The 13349-nt window shown below is 38.9% G+C and overlaps 1 protein-coding gene across 1 annotated transcript in view; it reads left to right on the top strand.

The window, feature by feature from the left end:
• Positions 1 to 361: 361 nt before the first annotated feature.
• KLF12 (Kruppel like factor 12) overlaps positions 362 to 13349 on the top strand; it is a 1146238-nt gene continuing 1133250 nt past the window's right edge. Inside the window, exons 1-2 of the mRNA XM_042978247.1 lie at positions 362 to 447; positions 2844 to 2931. The gene's annotated coding sequence lies outside the window, so the exon portion shown is untranslated. The remainder of the gene's footprint in view (positions 448 to 2843; positions 2932 to 13349) is intronic.

The following is a 13349-nucleotide window of genomic DNA, read 5'->3' as shown; positions in this document are numbered from 1 at the left end:
CACTCAAATATTTGAAATTTAAATTTAGACACTTTAAATTTAAATCAATTGAGCAAATGAAATTGGGCAGAATCAACGGTTTGGGGTAGAAGATGTGCTAAATAACCAGCTATGCTCTAAGAATTTTGATAACTGTAATATCTTTTTTGACAAATTCCTCAAAGACATTGCTTTGAAGGGCAAATACCCAGGGAAATTGCTCTAGCTAGGTTTGGAGGTCCTAAGAGATGCAAAGAAACATTGAGAGTAAGGGCATTGGGTTCTTTCAGGTCTCCCAGGGGCACAGGGTCTGCAGAAACCCTGGCCTGGAAATTGGAAGGATGAAGTAAGAACACATTTTGTGAATTTCATTCTCAGGCATGGAAGCTGAGGGCAGAAATCCAACGGGGATCTTATTCGTCTTAGCAAATCAATCGATGGACTGTGAATTAGTTAAGAGTCCCTAAGGTTTGTAATTTCTCCTGGTTATGTTTGTCATCTTATATATTTGCTGTAATGATCAGCAGTGAAATCATTGAAATGTAAGGTCTGCAAGTTTTAGTATTGGGAGCAGTGATGAAAGAATTTACTTTTTACTCAGAGCCACTCCTGTGGATAGAATGAGTGGTGTGACAGTCACCAAAAGGAATGTGATAGAAGAAATTGGGCCTGGGCCTTCTCTATGGATATGCCCCAGAGCCTTGTCCCTATTCCTGGAGATTTCACTTGAAGACGTTTTCAGAATGTTGTGTTGAAATCTAATCATCTGAAATTTTTAAAAATGCCCACAGGCATGTTAAAACACTTATTATCATGTTAATGGTGGCACATGCAGTGTTAGAACTAAACTTTTAAATTTCGGTTATTTTATAAGCAGAAGAAGACAACTGTGATGTCATCCCTCAAAACAATAGCAAATAAAAGGTTAAATCATGAAGATTGTAGATATATAGATTCCACTTCTAATTGTAGCTTTTATTTCCCATCTTTATGAAGAAGTTCACATTTTTTGTCATGCAAATTAAAAAAAATTTTTTTTACATTTATTTATTTTTGAGAGACAGAGTGACACAAAGTGAGAGTTGGGGAGGAGCAGAGAGAGAGGGAGACACAGGATCGGAAGCAGGCTCCAGGCTCTGAGGTGTCAGCACAGAGCCCGATGCGGGACTCGAACCCACAGACTGTGAGATCATGACCTGAGCCAAAGTTGGAGGCTCAACCAACTGAGCCACCCAGGCGCCCCATCATGCAAATTTTTTAAAACATACAGTAGTCCCTCCTTAGCCATGGTTGCACTTTCTACAGTCTCAGTTACCTGTGGTCAACCAGGGTCCAAAGGCAGAGGATCCTCCTTCTGATGTATTGTCAGAAGGTCAGTAACTAGCCTAATGCTACATCACAATGCCTACATCATTCCCTTTACTTTGTCTCATCATCTCACGTCATCTTCATATGAAAGGTGAACACGGTACAGTAAGACATTTTGAGCGAAAATCCACATTCACATAACTTTTATTACAGCATGTTATAATTGTTCTATTTTATTATTGTTGTTGGTAGTCTCTTAACTGTTCTAAGGTCTAAAGTAAACTTTATTATATGTACGTATATATGGGGAAAAACATAGTATATACAAGAACTGCTACTGTCTGTGCTTTCAGGCATCCATTGGGGATCTTAGAATGTATTCCCTGGGGGTAAGGGAGATTACTGTACACAAAAGTACAGAAAACACTATAATGAACCTCTATCTACCACCTGGATGGACAATCAGTATATTTCTTACTTGCTTTATCCATCTCTTATTTTAAGCTGAAATAGTTTAAAGCACATCTAAACTTCATCTGACGATTTTTAAGTTTCCAATGAGTTTTAATTTCATTTGTCATTTTACCAATCTCACTGCAAATAATTGTAGCGGATAATACTATCATCACCTGATAGTGAAGGAAAGCCAAGGCCTGGACTTTCACTTGTCTAAGGTCACCCAAGCAGTCAGTAGCCAAGCTGTGATCACCTCCTTCTTAGCTCTGCTAGATTTATTGAGATAACTTTCCAGTTCCCAATGCTCCCTATTCTTGAGAATTGCACCCTGTGTAGGAATGAGTCTTAGCAATTTTGTTGTTTTACTAGATGACAACCTTGCCATTGCCCTCCAAGGTGAAACTGATAGGACTGGGGTATACACTGAAGCTGTGGTCAGATTCTCTGCTTTTGGAATTTAGTATTGGAGCTAAAAAAAACCAAGGTATTGAGATGTGTACTGCTTTGAGAATAATGGGTCAGAGAAAGTCTATCTGACTAGGAGAGGCTTGAATGGAGTTCTGAAAGAAGAGAGGAAGGGAACAATTCCTGATATCAGTAGTAAGACAGTACATAGAAAACAGCAGAAATAATATAATCCAAAATAATCAGTCTAAGAAGTATTCAGGTTTGTCATTCTTTGTTTAAAAAAAAATCAAGCAGGGGCGCCTGGGTGGCTCAGTTGGTTGAGCATCCGACTTCAGCTCAGGTTATGATCTCGCAGTTTGTGGGTTCGAGCCCCGCGTAGGGCTCTGTGTTGACAGCTCAGAGCCTGGAGCTTGATTCGGATTCTGCTTCATCTCTCTCTGCCCCTCCCCTGCTCGCACTCTCTCTCTCTCTCTGTCTCTGTCTTTCTCAAAAATAAATATTAAAAAAAAAAAATCAAGCAGAGAAACCAAACACTAACCAGATGAAATAAAACAAAACATAACAAACTGATACTCCTGAAAATATTTTTCTCAAAATAAATAAAAATTTATTTCTTGGACAACACAGAGAACATAAAAGATCCTAGTATGTGCAAATACTCATTCGAGATTATATTTCTTGTTGTGTTGCAGCTACTACTTTGTTATGAAAGCAAGGACTTTTGAGAAATTTATGAAAATAGGCCCGGCTTTGCCTGTAGACATGGCTCAAGGCAATAGTGTAAGTAGGTCAAATATATTTTCTGTTTTTCTCCTACCATTTCCTCTTTTGTCCTTTTTTTCTTCAAGTGATATAGTCTGCTTGATACCTTCCCCTCAATTTAATCTAGCAAATATTTATTGGATTTCTTTAGGAGCATATATGTTATCAGCTGACTTTATTACAATGTGTCGCTCTCATGATGTCATCAATGGAGGGAGACTGGGGGCCAGGGAGCAGGGCTTGTGATGGCAAAAGCTACACAAACACATTGAGTGAGAATGGCAGAGGTAGGACTTGGATTTTCCAAGCAGCATCTTGTAGAAAGAAGGACAATTCAGGCCGATGGACCAACATGAGCAAGGTTATAAGGTGTTTGAGCACAGAGTTTAGATTACAGTGAGTAGTAGGCTATATGCCAGAGAGTATTTCAAGAGAGGCAGAGTAAGGGAGTTTTGAGTAGAATGGAAAGAGAAGGGAGAAAATCCTGAAGGAGCACCTAATCATGGTGTACCAAGTCAGGCATTTTAGATACTATGGTACTTATTCTGCACCCAAATCTCTGGGGGTACTGGAGACCTGGCAACACACACAGGGTTCTGCAAAGGGTCAGAACTCAAACTCAATGTGTAAATTAACTCCAGAGAGGTGTCAGTTCAAGATTTTCTTCTCTAATTGCGGCATGGAAGGCTTGGGCTACAGTTAAAGGAATTTCTGCAGCAGGGGAAGTAATTTTGAAGAGTGGAAAGTTTTTCATTATGCAGCACATATCACTTTCAGTAACAACCTACGCAGCACAACCCTGCTATCTAATTTCCAGAGAAGTTCACCCCAGCACCCTCTGGGATTTGCTCTATAATAAAAGGCAAGATAGGTTGCCATCCTTGCCCTGAATTGGCTGGAAGAGCAGAGTAACGTCAGGGCAGCGAATCATTATAATGCTTCATTAACAGGACCGTTTCCTCACCTGCCATGTGGCAGTCACTACTCATCCTGCCTACTTCAAAGGATGTTGGTTCAGATGAATTCAACAACCACTTCGGTGATGATGACGCTTTGTCTTTTATTCTGGACAATTCTACTGAAGATATTCCATTGAATTTTAACATAGTTTTAAACTTTCAATCATTTTTCAGGGGGTTGTGAATGGGTGAGGGGGCTGGTTTTTGTTTGTTTGTTTTGTTTTACTAGAATGGTAACAGTAGAAATGAAACTAAATGGAGAGCCAAAACACCCAAGTTTGGGATCCTGGCTTGCCCATTTACTCACTGATGAGTCTGGGGTGACCCTCTTGATCTTTTGAACCTCAGGGACTTGCCATTCACTCACCATATACTTCATGGGTTCGCTGTAAGGATTTTATGTTTAAATAAAGAAAAAAGTGCCTTGTAAATTATAAAGTACTCTACTGATATTTGGTACAATTTGTAGAGCCATCTTTGTGTGATTACAAGCTGGTACCACCCGCCCATATTTTTGTCATCTCATCTGACTCATTTAATAAGAACAAGTAGTCCATAAGCCAGCACATAGGCTGACCTATAAATCACATTCTGCCCTCCTCTGAAAAATCTGGTGTCTGTCATGTGTTTAGCCTAACAAAACACTAAGAAGCAATATATAAGCCTTCATCCATTTATTCGCACAATATTCTCATTTACTGAGTTCTTGGTATTTTGTATCATACACATGTACCGAAAGATGGAAGTATAAAAGAAACAGTTGGAGTTTTATCAAAATTTGAGTAATGAATTCTTATTAAACTTTGAAAAAATACACCTTCTTCCTCTGCTTCAAGGTATCTGGGAACCAGGGTAAAATATGGCTTCTTTTTTTCATGCATGTAAATTTTCCGTATGCATTAAAGATAGCACTACTTTAGAGCTTTGAGAATTCTTTAGATAATGAAAACTGCTCTCATTAACCACAATTCTAGCTTCAGTCAATGATAAAAGGAAATAGGAGGATTGCTATTGGAGGCTATGGATGGACACTAAGAAAAACTCTAGTCCTAGCAGACTTTATTTCCTATGATCCACACATTTTTTACTTTCTTTGACATTGAGGTTGATTCTCAAAAGAGACTTTTTGGGAGAAAGACCTTGTTTTATTTTCCAGGACACTGTGTCAGGTAGGTAAGCTGGTAGGCAGACTTTCTTCTTTCCTTATCTGTAACATTTATATAAAGAAATTCGCAGAGTAAATACCACTTAGGAAAAACATTTAATTTTAATATGCAGAAATGACTTGCCACCCCAAATTTGAAGCCATGTTAGTTACTAGAGTCCAAAGCATAACAAAATGGTTATTTTATCAACTAATCACATGCTACTGAATTTGATTTAAGTGTGCTCTACTACTCTCATAGCATTTTACAAATCACTGTCTGCACTTCAATAAGTTCCATGCAATGTGCTGGTGGAATCTATTTCTGTCCGTAAAGACCTTCCCATCACGAGAGTGACATTAATGATTATCTCTCCCTTTCGCATGGGCGCCCACCAGCTGAATTGCCTCTGTGACTTCCTGCCCACTTGGAATGATTGAGTTTTGCAACCGACACTGACTTGGGCAGCAGGATCAAATTCCCCACCTCCATGTGGCAGCTCCCTGCTTTGGTCTTGTGCACCGTAAGGACAAAATGAGGGCAGCGCCCTTACTTATCTCTCCCCAAGAATTAGAATTCCTCGTGTAATGAATGTGGTAAAGGCAGCAGGGCGTTGGTTCCTTTTAGGTGCACATTAATATGAAACAATTGTGAGCTGCCACTGCTTGAATTCTAAGCTACTTCATTGAGACTGAAACTGAACAAAAAGTAAAAGGAAATTAAACCCAGAAAAGGGGCTAAAGCAAGGAAGCAGCAGATTTTTAAAGATTTGTCAAACCTGAAAGGAATTTAGGAGAATAATTATTTGTCTGGAAAAGATGCTGATTTTCCACTGTTACATATAATGACGTTTTTTAAAATACTGAATTTATGTTAGAAACATGTGTGCCATTTCATGCAGAACCTTAGCATTTTATACTGTAATAGGAAATGCATTATTCACATTTGGGTAGTTATATTTGGGGATTTTGGTAGGTTGATTTTTGCCCCAGTTTTTCACACTGCGTCCACAACTTTTGCAATGTGACATTGTGGCTCCTCCCATCCAGAAATGGCATCAATTTTCTCACTTCTTGAATATGGATTGGCCTTGTGCTGTGCTTTGGCCAACAGGATTTGGAGAAAGTGACTGTGGACCAATCCTGGTCTAAGCCTTGATCATCTCCTCCCTCTCCTGGAACCCTGCCAGAGAATGGCCTGCTGGGGGATGAGATACCATGTGGAAGAGCTTAGTTGTTTTAGGTAAGACCATTTGAGACAAGCCTATAGCCAGCTGAACTCCCAGAACAGGCCCGTGGCTGACCACAGACGCCTGGGTGAACCCAGTTGACACATCAACTCACTGCAATAAGTATTTATTTTAAGATTCTGAGTTTTGGGTGGTCTGTTATGCAGCAAAAGCCAATTGACACAGAAACCAAGAATATGTCATATTATTTATTTCTGTTACCATATACTCAGTAATAAAGACAATATTTGTAGAACTTTAATGAAACAACAGGATAAAATGACTCAGGGTTCATTGGTCCCCTTGAAACCAAACCAACTGAGCGACAAGAAGTGAAGCTAGAGATACAGTCTGAGGTCAGATCCTTCAAAATCTTAGGACTCATGATGAGGTGGTTGGTTTTGTTGTTGTTGTTGTTGTTGTTGTTGTTGTTGTTTTCTTGGGGGCTATTATGATCCTATGTGAAGTTTTTTAGAAATATTTTTTATTTTGAAGGAAGTCTCAAGAGTAGTGAATGCAGAGACCCCTGAACCCTTCACTCAGCTTCCTCCAATGGTGACATCTCATATAACTGTAGCATAATATCAAAACCAGGAAGCTAACAATGATATGATGGTGTTACATAGATGACAGTCTTTATTGAGTTTTTACTAGCTTTTATATGCACTCACGTTGTTGAGTGTGTGTGTGTTCACAGTGTGATCCCCAGTATAGATTCATATAACCACTCCCATAATCTAAATATACAACTGTCCCATCACCACAAAGGAAACCTTTTGTCTGTTTTATAGTTGCACCCATAGACCCCCTTCATCTCTATCCTCAGGTAACCATTAATCTGTTCTCATTCTCTTCAGTTTCATAATTTTGAGCATGACATAGGAATAGAATCATATAGCATATAACCGTTTTGGGAAATGCTTCCAAATATTTTCAGCAATGGAGCAATATGATTGATTTCCATTTTAGTCAGAGCATCATGGCTGCACTAAGAAGGCTGTGTTGGGGAGACAGGAGGCTTGAGAAGGGTGGGGGTACAAGGAAAATGGTGTTGGAATAATTTGTTTACAGTGTGCCAGGAACTGTACTAAGCTCTCTACATGTATCAATTCATGTCATGTTCACAACAACTCTGTGAAGTAGAATGCTATTACTTCCATTTTCCAGATGAGGAAATTGAGGTATAGTGAGGATATGTGATTGTGACCTCATAGCTAGTAAAGGACGGAGTCCTAAATGCTGTCCTATACTTAATACATGAATACTATACTTATACTTAATACTTTCTACTTAATACATGACTATCACTGGTACTGTACATGTACATGCTTTTAAAACATTTTATCTAAATTTTTTTTAATTTTTTTAACGTTTATTTATTTTTGAGACAGAGAGAGACAGAGCATGAACGGGGGAGGGGCAGAGAGAGAGGGAGACACAGAATCAGAAGCAGGCTCCAGGCTCTGAACCATCAGCCCATAGCCCGACGCGGGGCTCAAACTCACGGACCGTGAGATCGTGACCTGAGCTGAAGTCGGACGCTTAACTGAGCCACCCAGGCACCCCAATCTAAATTTTTTAAATTTGAGTATAGTTGATATGCAATGTTACATTAGTTTTAGGTATACAATATAGTGATTCAACATCTTTTTTTTTTTTTTAATTTTCTTTTTTGACGTTTATTTATTTTTGGGACAGAGAGAGACAGAGCATGAACGGGGAGGGGCAGAGAGAGAGGGAGACACAGAATTGGAAGCAGGCTCCAGGCTCTGAGCCATCAGCCCAGAGCCTGACGCGGGGCTCGAACTCATGGACCGCGAGATCGTGACCTGAGCTGAAGTCGGACGCTTAACCGACTGAGCCACCCAGGCGCCCCAGTGATTCAACATCTTTAAACATTCTGCTATGCTTACTGTGATTTTTATTATTCCTGCATTTGTTACGTTTCTACTTGCCAACATATATAAAGTGATTATACTTCACCTCTCCAGCACCCCTCTAATAGAAGAGAGTCTGCCATGTCTTATAAAATATTTAACTTCCTATCAGAGGAGATCCTGATGTCTAAGGCTCTAACAACCTGCCTTGGGATACTTTTGTAAATGACTCTTAGTACATATAGGCAGATCAGAAGTTTTCTGCAAGGGCCAGGACTAGAATGAGACATCCAGGAAACAAAATGTAAGTAAACCCCCACTCTCAGGTCCTAACCCTACACTTGCATGACAGTTAGTGCCTCTTAACGTTTTGGGCCCCAAGCACCTGCCTTGGCTTACCCGAGTCTCAGTAGTGTTTTCTATCCTTTTTTACCTGGAGATTAAACACCTTCTCCATGTGCCTCCCACCGCCCACCACCGCACCCCCCCCCCCCCGCCAAGCTCTACTGAGGTGTAATTGATAAATAAAATTGTAATAAATTTAAAGTGTGCAAAGGGATGATTTGATAATATGTATACATTATGAAAGGATTCCCCCTTTGAGTCAATTAACGCATTCATCTCTCCACATATTCACCCCTGCCTTTTAGGGTGAGAACATTTAAGTCCTACACTTTTAGCAAATTTCAATTATATAATACAGTGTTATCAACTTTAGTCACCACGTTGTACATTAGATAGTCAGATTTTATTCATCTTATAGCTGAAAGTCTGTATACTTTCACCAGCTTCTCCCTATCTCCCCACCCTCATGTACCTTTATAGCATCTGAACTTATAGTATAACAGCATTTTGCCCTTCTGGTCTTTGTTCTTAGCTGCCTGAGAGGGGGAACAGACTCTGTCATCTTCACAATATCTCTAGCACTTAGCACATGGTAGATATTTAATAAAATTTTTCAAATGAATTAAGAGAAGTTCATTGAGAAACATACTCTAGGGAATTGTTTATATTAAGAGAGTAGGACATTTTCTCTACCATGGGAGCTCAAACCCCAAAAAGGGAAAGACATAAATCAGATAGTCACCCAGTGGTGAGCTAAGTTCTGTGATAAAGGCATGGATAGATGTCTCTGAGACCATAGAGGAAAGAGTAAGAACAATCACGTGGGAGGTGTAGATTGTAGACTCGTAGCTTAAGTCTTTCCTACACATCCCATCAACTTCTTCCCAGCATTCAAGTCTGCAGGGTAGCCATGCTGATTCTCTGATGAACAAACAAGCAGGGGATGGAAAAGTCATTTCTGAACATGAATTACCTAATGAAGCAGTTGGGGAAGGGAGAGAGGGAGGAAGACTGGTTTGTTTTCTACCAAATTAAATTGGGTATGCTGTCAGGACACCTGAGTGGACTATCCTCTGGATAGCTTGAAATCCTGGGTGTGAGGTTCAAGAAAAAAACAATCAGGGATAACACTGTAAATTTGGAAGCCATAGCATAAAAGCAATATTTGAAACCGGGAAAAAGTGATATCAACTGTGTAAAGAATAGAGTAAGAGCAGAAATAAGCAAGGGGGAATGGACAGAAATGTGTGGTGTCTATTATAAACACTATGCTCCCAGAATAATATCTAGCCTTTCTGTGTAGGAACAGTTTGTCTGCAGAAATGTCAAAGCCTGCTTTTGGTCAGGGTTGTCACATGGAATGATAGCTGACACCTTATTCAGTGGGAACACATATGGGGCTATAACATAAAAACAATGGGGGATAAGCCTGGAGAATATTGCTGACAGGGGACACATAGGCTTTTTTTTTTTTTTTTTTTAATGAAGATAAAGTGTTCTTTGGTAGATTTATAAGCAAACACCTATTCTTCAGAGACATTAGTTTTCTGGAAATATTTGTAAAATTTCGTATGAATGAGACTGGTGTTTCTTGCATTTTAGTTTTAATTGTCTTTCTCTCAAACCCCTGTGATAGCAAAATGTTGTTTTTTTTATGAGGTTTTTTTCCAGAGTACTAAATCTTGATATAATCAATACTATATATGTTAACTATCTTCAGGCTGTCTGTGTAAGTTTGAATTATTAGATTCCTCTGAGGTCTAGACTATTTTTCTTTCAGCCATCACTTACCATTTATCTATCCATCTATAGTATGTAGATGTTTTACAGGAATATTTCTAGGTACATAAATAAATTATGTGGCTGGTGGCAAAGATTGGTTGTTATAGCAAGGCTCCAGTGTATTATATTTAATAACCCAAACTGTGATTAAAAAAAGAGAGAGAGCAGAATGAGAAAGGCTGTGTTCTTATGAGTCCACACTGGTACTTCTTCACAGTGCCAGAAAAGACCCCATAATGGGACTGTTATCTGTGATACTTTTACATTGTGGGCACAGCATCTTGGGGAAGTAAAGGTACTCCACACATAGAAATTACTGTTAATTAAACACCTCATGGCAGTAGTTTCCAAAAGCTATCAACAACTAGATTCATCATATTCTGTTTTCCTTTTTACAAATGCTTTTTGAGCATTTGTGGGAAAAAAATAGTAGGTTCATTCTCCCCAGCCTTCCCCTTTCTCCTTCTTCCTCTCCTGTATCCTTCTCTTGACCTCTACCATTTTGCTCCACAAGGGACTGGGGAGAGGTGATTTGAAAGCACTCATGTTAAAAAGGTAATGACACTGAAAACTGAGATCAGGAAAAAATTAAATAAAAGTAAAAGTTCACTATGAAGGAAAGGGAAAATGCACATTCACAGACTAAAAGGGTCAGCCTAATTGTTACAGTTGAGCTTCAAGATGTGCTGTGAATTTTCTGGAAGATGAACCAAAATGGAAGACATGAATGGCTACCTATTTCTTGTTATTTAAATAAAAAAGGAAGTAGAGCAGTTTCTCAGGGGAAGCAAAGTTATCCAAGCAGTGATTTTTTGTTTTAATTTTTTTTAATGTTTATTTATTTTTGAGAGAGAGAGAGAGACAGAATGTGAGTGGGGGAGGGGCAGAGAGAGAGGGAGACACAGAATCCAAAGCAGGCTCCAGGCTCCGAGCTGTCAGCACAAAGCCTGACGTGGGGCTCTAACTCATGAGCTGTGAGATCGTGACCTGAGCTGAAGTCGGTTGCTCAACCAATTGAGCCACCCAGGCGCCCCAGTGATTTTTTTGTTTCTTACAGGAATACCAAGCACTTAAGATTTTCACTTAATCCTTATAACAAGGCAAATTTTATTGCAAATAGCTCACAGTTGAGGAAACTGGGCACAAAAACATTAGACAGTTTGTTTGAAGCCACACCAGTACTAAATGTTGGTAATCAGGATTCAAACCCAGGTCATCTGATTCTTACTCTGGTTCCAGAATGTCACTGTTATTTTCATAGTTTGCCTTTTCATGAGAAACTCTAGCCCACTTTGTTTTATTTAGTGGATGCATTCCTGAAATTCTAAAATCAATCTAGCAAATATTTCTGTGTGTATGTATATACATTTGCACACATATTTATATGTATTTATATATAGATATATTGCAAATCAAATCATACTTTGCATTGAAAAGATTCATGATTCAGGGATGTTTTATCTGCTGATTGATAATCATTTGGCATAAGTACCCAACTTTTTTTGATGTTTATTTATTTATTTTTGAGAGAGACTGAGAGAAAGTAGGGGAGGGGAAGAGAGAGAGGGAGAGAGAATCCCAAGCAGACTCTACACTGTCAGTGTAGCCTGTCAGGGGACTTGAACTCACGAACTGTGAGATCATGACCTGAGCTGAAATCAAGAGTTGGAAGTTTAACTGAGCCAGCCAGGTGTCCCTAAACTTTTCTATAATAGACAAATTGAGAGCCATATTTTTCAATATTTTCTTAAAAAAACCTACTTTTGTCAGGCCTCCATAAGCTTTTTTATGTTCATTTATGTTTTTGAGAGAGAGAGAGAGAGAGAGAGCGCGTGCTCAAGTGGGGGAGGGGCAGAAAGAGAGGGGGACAGAGGAGTCCAAATAGGCTCTGTGCTGACAGCAGAGAACCTGATGTGGGACTTAAAAAAAAGAGAGAACTCATGAACTGTGAGATTATGAACTTGAGTTGAAGTCAGACACTTAACCTACGGAACCACCCAAGTGCCCCTCAACATTTTCGTTAGCAACAGCAACCTCTTTTCCATGGAATCCCCCCCAGAACCCCATAGACAAGAGCTGTTCTGGAGGTGGCCTGGATGGGACAGGGAGAGCACTGTGCTCTCAGAGACCCTCGGGTCCCCTCTATTAAACACAATTTGAAACAAATGCCTTCAGAATTTACAAATATCCACTACATTCACTGTTTCATTTAATTGTTTAATTTGTGGTTTAAAGTAATCTCATTGGGAAATAGAATAGAATAGAATAGAATAGAATAGAAAGAATAGAATAGAATAAAATAAAAATAAAATAAAATATAATAAATAATCCTGTTGTGAAAAAAAAAATAATCCCATTGGGCATATTGGCATGGAGTTTCCCTCATTTTAAAGTTGTAGAAATGGAGGCTCCAGTTAATCAGGTGCTGGTCACTGTTGGTGTGTAGTCATTTGTGTTCTTTATTGCCCAATTGACTGGGCTTGGAAAGCAGAGAAGACAGTGGACAGTGTGAGAAGCTGAGAGCAAAGAACAAGTTGCTTCGTAGCAATGCATCTTGGGAATCCTGTCTCATTCATCAAGTAGCCCTAAGCAGAGAGTGGAAGAGCCCATAGACATATGTGATGGCCTAAGAATTAACAGATGTCTTACCATTCTGAAATAATTTTTATAGTGAAATAATTAAAAAGAAGTCAGAATAATAGTCTTTCAAAATGAAGAGGGAACTAAAGAGATTGTGGTCATGTAGAAAAGAGTAAAGTAGAAATTAGAAATTCCTTCATTCCAGAGTAGCCGGAAAGAAGGTTATACATTTCTGCCTCTCTATTTTACCTGGATTGCCTTTCTCTTTGAAACAAATATTAAAGTCTCTTTCTCTCTCTTTTAAATTTTCTATTACAAAAACAAAAATTTAAACATATACAAAAGTAGAGGGAATAATGTAAAATCCCTTGTGTACTCATCACTCAGCTTCAGTAATTATACACTAATGACCCATTTTTATTTCATCTATATGCACCTCCACCCTAGATTATTCTGAAGCAAATCTTTGACATCATTTTATTTTATCTGTAAATACAACAGGGAAACCTCGCAGTAGAAG

This window comes from Panthera tigris, chromosome A1, assembly GCF_018350195.1.
Source record: "Panthera tigris isolate Pti1 chromosome A1, P.tigris_Pti1_mat1.1, whole genome shotgun sequence".
Classification (NCBI taxonomy): domain Eukaryota; kingdom Metazoa; phylum Chordata; class Mammalia; order Carnivora; family Felidae; genus Panthera; species Panthera tigris.
The sequence above is the reverse complement of the archived record's forward strand: the minus strand, read 5'-3'. Positions and strand labels throughout refer to the sequence as shown.